Here is a 7,779-nt window from a genome sequence, read left to right on the forward strand (position 1 = left end):
ACAATTCTGGGGCCAAAGATTTTAATTTCAAAAGATATTATTTATCTCAAAAGCTGATTTTGAAAAGGAATTCAGGAAGAATTTATTTCAATGAACTCTAGATTAAACTTTAAGAAATCTCAAAGGTAAAGTACCTTAAAATTTAAAAATGGAGTGGTCCAGACAATGGAATATTATTTCATCCAAACAATGGAACATTATTCAACACTAAAAGGAAATGAACTATCGAGCCAGCCCTGAAGGCCCAGTGGTTAAAGTTCTGCGCTCTCTGCTTCAGCAGCCCAGGTTCATTTCCCGGTCACTGAACAACACTACCCATCTGTTAGCCGTCATGCTGTGCCAGCAGCTCACATTGAAGAACTAGAAGGACCTACAACTAGGATATACAACCATGCACTGGGGCTTTGGGGAGGGAAAAAAAAAAAGAGGAAGATTGACAACAGATGTTACCTCAGGGCGAATCTTTCCCTGACAAAAAAAAAAAAAAAAGAAATGAGCTATCAAGCCATGATAAGGTAAGGAGGAAACTTAAATGCATATTACTAAGTGAAAGAAGTCAATCTCAAAAGACTCTGTACTATATGATTCCGACTATATGACATTCTGGAGAAGACAAAATTGTGGAGACAGTGAAAAGATCAGTGGTTGCCAGGGGTTGAGGGGAGGGAGACATGAATAGGTGGAGCACAAAGGAATTTTAGGGCAATGAAATGATTCTGTATGATACTATAATGGTGGATACATGTCATTGTACATTTGTCCAAACCTGTGGAATGAACAACATCAAGAGTGAACTCTAGTGTAAACTATGGATTTGGGGTGATAATAATGTGTCAATGCAGGTTCATCAATTGAAACAAATGTACCACTCTGGTGAGGGATGTTGATAATGGGGAGCCTATACATGTGAGGGGGCAGAGGGCAATGGGAACCCTCAGTACCTTCTGATCAATTTTCCTGTGAATCTAAAACTGCTCTAAAAACTAAATTCTACTAAAAAAATTAAAGATGCATATTTAGGTAAGATCTGTTCCTTGCAATCCAAGCAACTTAGTGTTTGGGCCAACTCCCATTTACTTTTTAAACTCTCTCTGTCAAATCCTTTATTTTGTAGAAAAGTCACTTAGTTGGTTCTATTCACTAGTTTCTTCAGCAGCCTGTACTTTGTTTTTTAATTAATATTTTTATTGAGGTAACATTGGTTTATAACATTATATAAATTTCAGATATACCTCATTATATTTCAACTTCTGTGTAGACTACATCACGTTCACCACCAAAAGTCTAGTTGCCATTTGTCATCATACACATTTTACGTCTTTTGCCCTCACTCCAACCCCTTCCCCTCTGGTAACTACCAATCTGTTCTTCCTATCTATGTGTTTGCTTGTTGTTGTTGTTGTTTTTGTCTTCCACATGTGACTGATATCATATGATATTTGGCTTTCTCCATCTGACTTATTTCAATTAGCATAATACCCTCAAGGTCCATCCATGTTTTCACAAATGGTAACATTTCATCTTTTTTATGGCTGAGTAGTATTGCATTGTACATATATATGTCCCGTATTCTTTATCCGTTCATCCATTGATGGGCACTTAGGTTGTTTCCAAGTCTTGGCTATTGTGAATAATGCCGCAATGAACATAGAGGTGCATATATCTTTTCAAATTAGTGTTTTCATGTTCTTTGGATAAATACCCAGAAGTGGAATAGCTGGATCATATGATAGTTTTATTTTCAATTTTTTGAGGAATCTCCATACTGTTTTCCATAATAGCTGCACCAGTTTACATTCTCACCAGCAGTGTATACGGGTTCCATTTCTCCACATCCTCTCCAACACTTATTTCTTGTCTTTTTAATAATAGTCATTCTGACAGGCATGAGGTAATATCTCATTGTAGTTTTGATTTGCATTTCCCTAATAGCTAGTGATGTTGAACATCTTTCACCATGCCTGTTGGCCATCTGTATACCTTCTTTGGAAAATTATCTGTTCAGATCTTCTGCCCGTTTTTTAATCAGGTTGTTTGTTTTTTTGTTGTTGAGTTATATGAGTTCTTTATATTTTTTGGATATTAACCCCTTATGGGATATTTGATTTGCAAATATCTTCTCCCAGTTAGTAGGTGGTCTTTTCATTTTGTTGACAGTTTCCTTTGCCGTGCAGAAACTTTTTAGTTTGATGTAGCGTCATTTGTTTATTTTTTTCTTTTGTTTCCCTTGCCTGAGGAGAGATGATATTCAAAAATATACTGCTAAGACCAATGTCAAAGAGCATACTGCCTATGTTTTCTTCAGGGATTTTTATGGTTTCAGGTCTTACATTCAAGTCTTTAATTCATTTTGAGTTAATTTTTGTGTATGGTGTAGGATAGTGAGATACTTTCATTTGCATGTGGCTGTCGAGTTTTCCCAACACCATTTACTGAAGATAATTTCCTTTCTCCATTGTATGTTCTTGGCTGCTTTGTCCAAAATTCGCTGTTTCCAGCAGACTGTATTTTTGTGTGTGTGTGTGAGGAAGATCAGCCCTGAGCTAACATTCATGCCAATCCTCCTCTTTTTGCTGAGGAAGACTGGCTCTGAGCTAACATCTATTGCCAATCCTCCTCCTTTTTTTCCCCAAAGCCCCAGTAGAGAGTTGTATGTCATAGTTGCACATCCCCCTAGTTGCTGTATGTGGGACACCACCTCAGCGTGGCCGGACGAGCGGTGCATCAGTGTGCGCCCGGGATCTGAACCTGGGCAGCCAGTAGCAGAGCGTGCGCACCCAACCGCCAAGCCACGCCAAGACCGGCCCCAGCCTGTACTTTTTATTGGTGTATTTTTGTTTATTTTTTATTTTTCAGTTAAACTAAAATAAAAAGATTATTCTTGCTCTGTAAAACAGAAGATATGGCTATATAACAATGCTATATAACAATATTCTGTTTAGAAAAGTCACAATTTGGTTCACACGCTTAAGAAATGCAATAATATAGAATTTACTAGTCTACCTTTGTTTGTATTGCAAACTCATTCCTGGAAAGTTATGAGGAAAATATTTTTTTGTTTTGATTTGTTACCTACGGTTCGTTTTTCCAGAATAACCTAATGAGAAAGAACTTGAGCTATTCTGAGCAGACAGACTTATTCTCAGTTAGAGGGATTTAGTATTGCTCCAAACCAAGTCTTTTGGCTCACTTTCTCCACCATGTCTCAGGCCACAATGAAGCTTTGAAAGAAGGTGCCTATTGAAAAGTACTTCACAATCCTGGGACCCCACACTGTGCTGTTACTAAATATATTTGCTCTGTGCTTATAAAGTGCAGACTAGGCTCCTACTAATTTACAAAAATAAATCCCGTTCCCATTGGACTGATTCTGTGACCTGATTCTGTGAGAGCTAAGACCACATCTCGGGGACACCTGGTTTCTACAGGACCTGGCAGAGCCATGCATATAGAATAGGTTCAGTAATTATTTGTTGACTAAACAAATGTTGAATGTTATCTTAACACTGTTAAATGTTAACATCATGAAACGTTGAATGAATATCTGAATACCTCGCTGGCTCACTCCCAGAGAGACTATCTTCTAGCTAAGTATTTTCAGGTTTCTTTAAATTTGTTTCTTTTGGTGCAAAATGATTAAAATTAAAAATTGTATATTCTGGTATGGTGCTAACATTATAGAATATGTGGAATTACCAATACATAACTGTGCCATTTTAATTTTCCTGTAATTATTCAAATGTGTTTCATTTTGCAAACATGCATTAGATTTGTATTATATAAAACTGGTGTGCCTAGAGAGTTACAGAGGTGAATCAGAGAGACAGCCTGCCTTCAGAGGAGCCTACAGTCAGGGTAGGAGGCAGAGAGGTAATCAAATAATACAAGGGACTGAGTACAAGTGGAAGGAATGGAGTAGGGAAGCAGAGAAGATGCTGATTGTGGAAAGAATCATCCTGAAACTTCCAAATAGGAACATCAGTGATAGGGTCTGCCCCGGTTTGTACTCCCAGGGATGTAGAGCTGTGAGCAGGAGAGCAAGGGACAGAATGCACTGCCTCTGAGTCCCAGTGGAGTGGCTAATGGTGAAGAGTGTGTCCTGCCTCAGTTTAAGGGAGCTAAAGGGTGTTAGAATGACATATACAATCTTCCAGACTTGTCACATTACTTTTGTGGAGCATAAGTGAATTAATTTACCGTATTACTTAAGTTTTTTTCCAGAGTCAATTATTAGTTGGTTTAAGATTTTAAGTTTATGGACACCATGTTATTTTATTGGGTAGAAATTAGGTGGAAAATGTGTGTCCTATAGAAATAAAGATGTACCATTTTGTTTTCCAACTTTTAAGAGTGTTGCGCTATTCCAGAGGTTCACAAGTATTGCAGATGAGACACCCCGCCGTCTTTATTGTCTGTTCGTGAATGAAATTCACCATCATTTAGTACGACCCTTTCAAGAATAGGTCTGCAAAGGCTGTTGACACCTTTTCAATTCAAACTGCGCATTAAATTCTTAACAATACATTCCAGCACTAATACTTTTTTAACTAAACTTTTTATTTTGAAATAGCTATAGATTCACAGGCAGTTGTAAGGTGGTCCAGAGAGGGCCTGTGTATCCTTCACCCGTTTTCCCACAATGGTCACATCTTACCTAATCATAGTACAATATCAAAACTAGGAATTTGGCATTGGCACACGTGTGTTTATGGTTCTAAGTCATCTTATCACATGAGCAGTTTCTTGTAGCCATCACTGCAATCAAAATACAGAAGTAGTCCATTTCCACAAAGATCCCCCTTGTGCTACTTGTGAAGTCACACCCTTCTCCTGGCCATCCCGTACCATCCCCAATTCCTGGCAATCACTAATTTGTTTTCCATCCCTATAATCTTGTCCTTTCAAAATGTTTTGCAAATAAAATCATACAGTATGAGACCTTATGAGACTGGCATTTTTCATTCAGCATAATGCCCTTGAAATCAATCCAACTCGTTGTGTGTATGAATAGCTTTCCCTTTTTGTTTTTGCATAGTGTTCCATGCTATGAATGTACCAGTTCATTTCACTATTGAGGGGCATTTTAGTTGTTTCCAGTTTTAGACTATTACAAATAAGGCTGCCATGAACAATTATGTACAGGCTTTTGTGGGAACATTAGTTTCATTTGTCTGAGATAAAGGTTCAGGAGTACAAATTGCTGAGTCATACTCTAAGTGTATGTTTAGTATTTTAAGAAACTGCCAAAATGTTTTTCAGAGTGACTGTACCATTTTACATTCCTACTAGGAAGGTATGAGAGATCCAGTGTCTCCACATCCTTGCCCATATTTGGTATTGTCACTATTTTTCATTTGTGCTGTTCTAATAGGTGTATAGGCTAGTGATATCGAACAACTTTTCATGTGCTTGTCATCAGTATATCCTTCTCAGAGAAATGTCTCTTCATGCATTTGTCCTTTTCTTATTGAATTGTTTTTTTAATACTGACTTCTCAGAATTAGTTATATATTCTAAATATGAATTCTTTGTTGGATGTGTGCTCTGCAAATGTCTTCTCCCAGTCCATAGCATATCTTTTCATCCTCTTAACAGGCTCTTTTATAAAACAAAAGTATTTAATTGTGATTAAGTCCAATTTGTAGATTGTTTTTAGTAGATCGTGCTTTTGGAATCACGGAACTCATGAAGTTCAAGGTCCTGAAGATTTTTTTCTAAAAGTTTTAGATTTTTGCGTTTTACACTTAAATCTATGGTTCTATGAGTTAGTTTTTGTAGATAGTGTGAGTTTTAGGTTGACGTTTACTTTGTTGTCAATAGATGTTCACTTGTTCCAGAACCATTTGTGGAAAAGTTTATCCTTTCTCCATTGAATTGTATTCTCACTTTTGTGAAAAATCAGCTGGCTTTACTAATCTGTCCCATTTATTTATGCATCTATCGTTCTGCCAATACCACATGATCTTGATTACTGGAGCTATAAGTCTTGAAACTGGGTAGAGAATTCCTCCCAATTAATTCTTATTTTTCAAAATTATTTTTGGCTATTCTAGTTCCTTTGTCTTTCCATATAAATTTTGGAATAATCTTGTCGATATCTACAGAAAAATCTCATTGAGATTTTGATAGAAGTTGCATTAAACCTGAGTATAAATTTCGGGAGAATTAATATCCTTAGTCTGTTGAGTTTCTCAATCTATGGCTATATTACATCTCTCGATTTATTTAGAGATTTTTTGATATCTTTAATTGGCATTTTCTAGTTTTCAGGATACAAGTCCTATACAAGATTTGTTGGATTTACACCTAGATATTTCTCTCTTTTTTGTGATTGTAAGTGGTATTGTCTTCTTAATTTGGTTTCCACAAATTTATTGCCATTATATAGAAATTTAATTTATTTTTGTGTGATTTATTTTTGTGTGATTATCCTGTATTCTGTGACCTTGCTGAACTTACTCGTTAGTTCTAGGAGTGTTTTTGTAGCATCCTTGGGATTTTCTATGTAGATGATCATATCATCTGCAAATAGGGGCAGTTTTACTTCTTCTCTCTGATCTATATGTCTTTTACGCCTCTCCTTGCCTTATTTCACTGACTGAAACAGGTAGAGATGAAAGAAGACACTGGATGGTTAAGGCCATCTTCAGGGAACAATGAAGAGTTTCACTTGGCAAGAACAAGGGGTACAGCTTGGCTATGAAACTCTTGTATTAAACGTTTGATACAAATGGAAGAAGGGACTGGAGAGATGGTTTACCGTCACAATGAGAAAGACCCCAAATGCCAGAGTAAAGGGTAGATTCTCATTTCAAAGGAAACTTAGGAAAGTAATATGACACATTGGATAAGAAAGCTACAACCCAAAGCTTTTCATAGTTTCTTTTTCTTGCTTTTTCCTCCAATTGGAAGGAATCACTCATATTTTACATTTTGAAATTTATTACAATTTTATTCTCATTTTAGAGTCCAGATTCTAAGATTTTTAAAAAGTCATATAGCAGAAAGCTTTCTTTTTTGACACTGGTTTTGTAGTTTTTGTGTTTTCTAGAGCAAAAACAAGTATGCTTTGTTACTTAAAATTGTTATTTTTACTTTCTGACTTTTTATTTTCTCATCTTTGTTAAACAATAAATCTATACCTTCTTATAAATTCTCCTTGCCCAGAGTTATCAAAATTTCCTTTATAGAGAAATCTGTTAGAGGGTGTTTGAAGGAGCTGCTTCAAACCAAATCAAGGGTAAGTGACCAAGAGGAACATTTCCAAATAACTTATAAAGATTGACAAATTTTGGTAACTCCTTTTTTAATTCATTATAAATAACAGTTGGTAGCAGAAAGACAAAAATAACTGCTACTTTTAACATATTTATTAAAGAGCTATGCAGGGTGGAAACTTTGTTAAATGTTAAAAATAGAAGCCAACAATAGGCAAGCCGAAAACTGGGGTTGTAGTGGGTGGTTGAAGTATCTTCCTGTTAAATCATGTCATGAATACTTCCTTTACATGCAGACTTGCGTCATCTCTTAGGGGACTTTGTTGTTATGACAACAAGTTTACAAGAGCATTTTCAGCTTCCATAGTTAGAATTACACAAAAAAAGAGTTTGATACAATGAACACAGGTGAGCTTTAGTTATTAGGTTTGGATAAAAGCCCCGTGCTTTATCACAGTCATAGTCTTGGAAAATATTAAAAATGTGACACTTCTTTCCTTTTCAAAGGAAGGTCATTTTACCATAAAGTTTCTTTTTCCTGAGAATAATGAATTTAAAAGGC

Source organism: Ceratotherium simum, chromosome 24 (genome assembly GCF_057802395.1).
Source record: "Ceratotherium simum simum isolate JZ-2026a chromosome 24, ASM5780239v1, whole genome shotgun sequence".
In the NCBI taxonomy this organism is placed as follows: domain Eukaryota; kingdom Metazoa; phylum Chordata; class Mammalia; order Perissodactyla; family Rhinocerotidae; genus Ceratotherium; species Ceratotherium simum.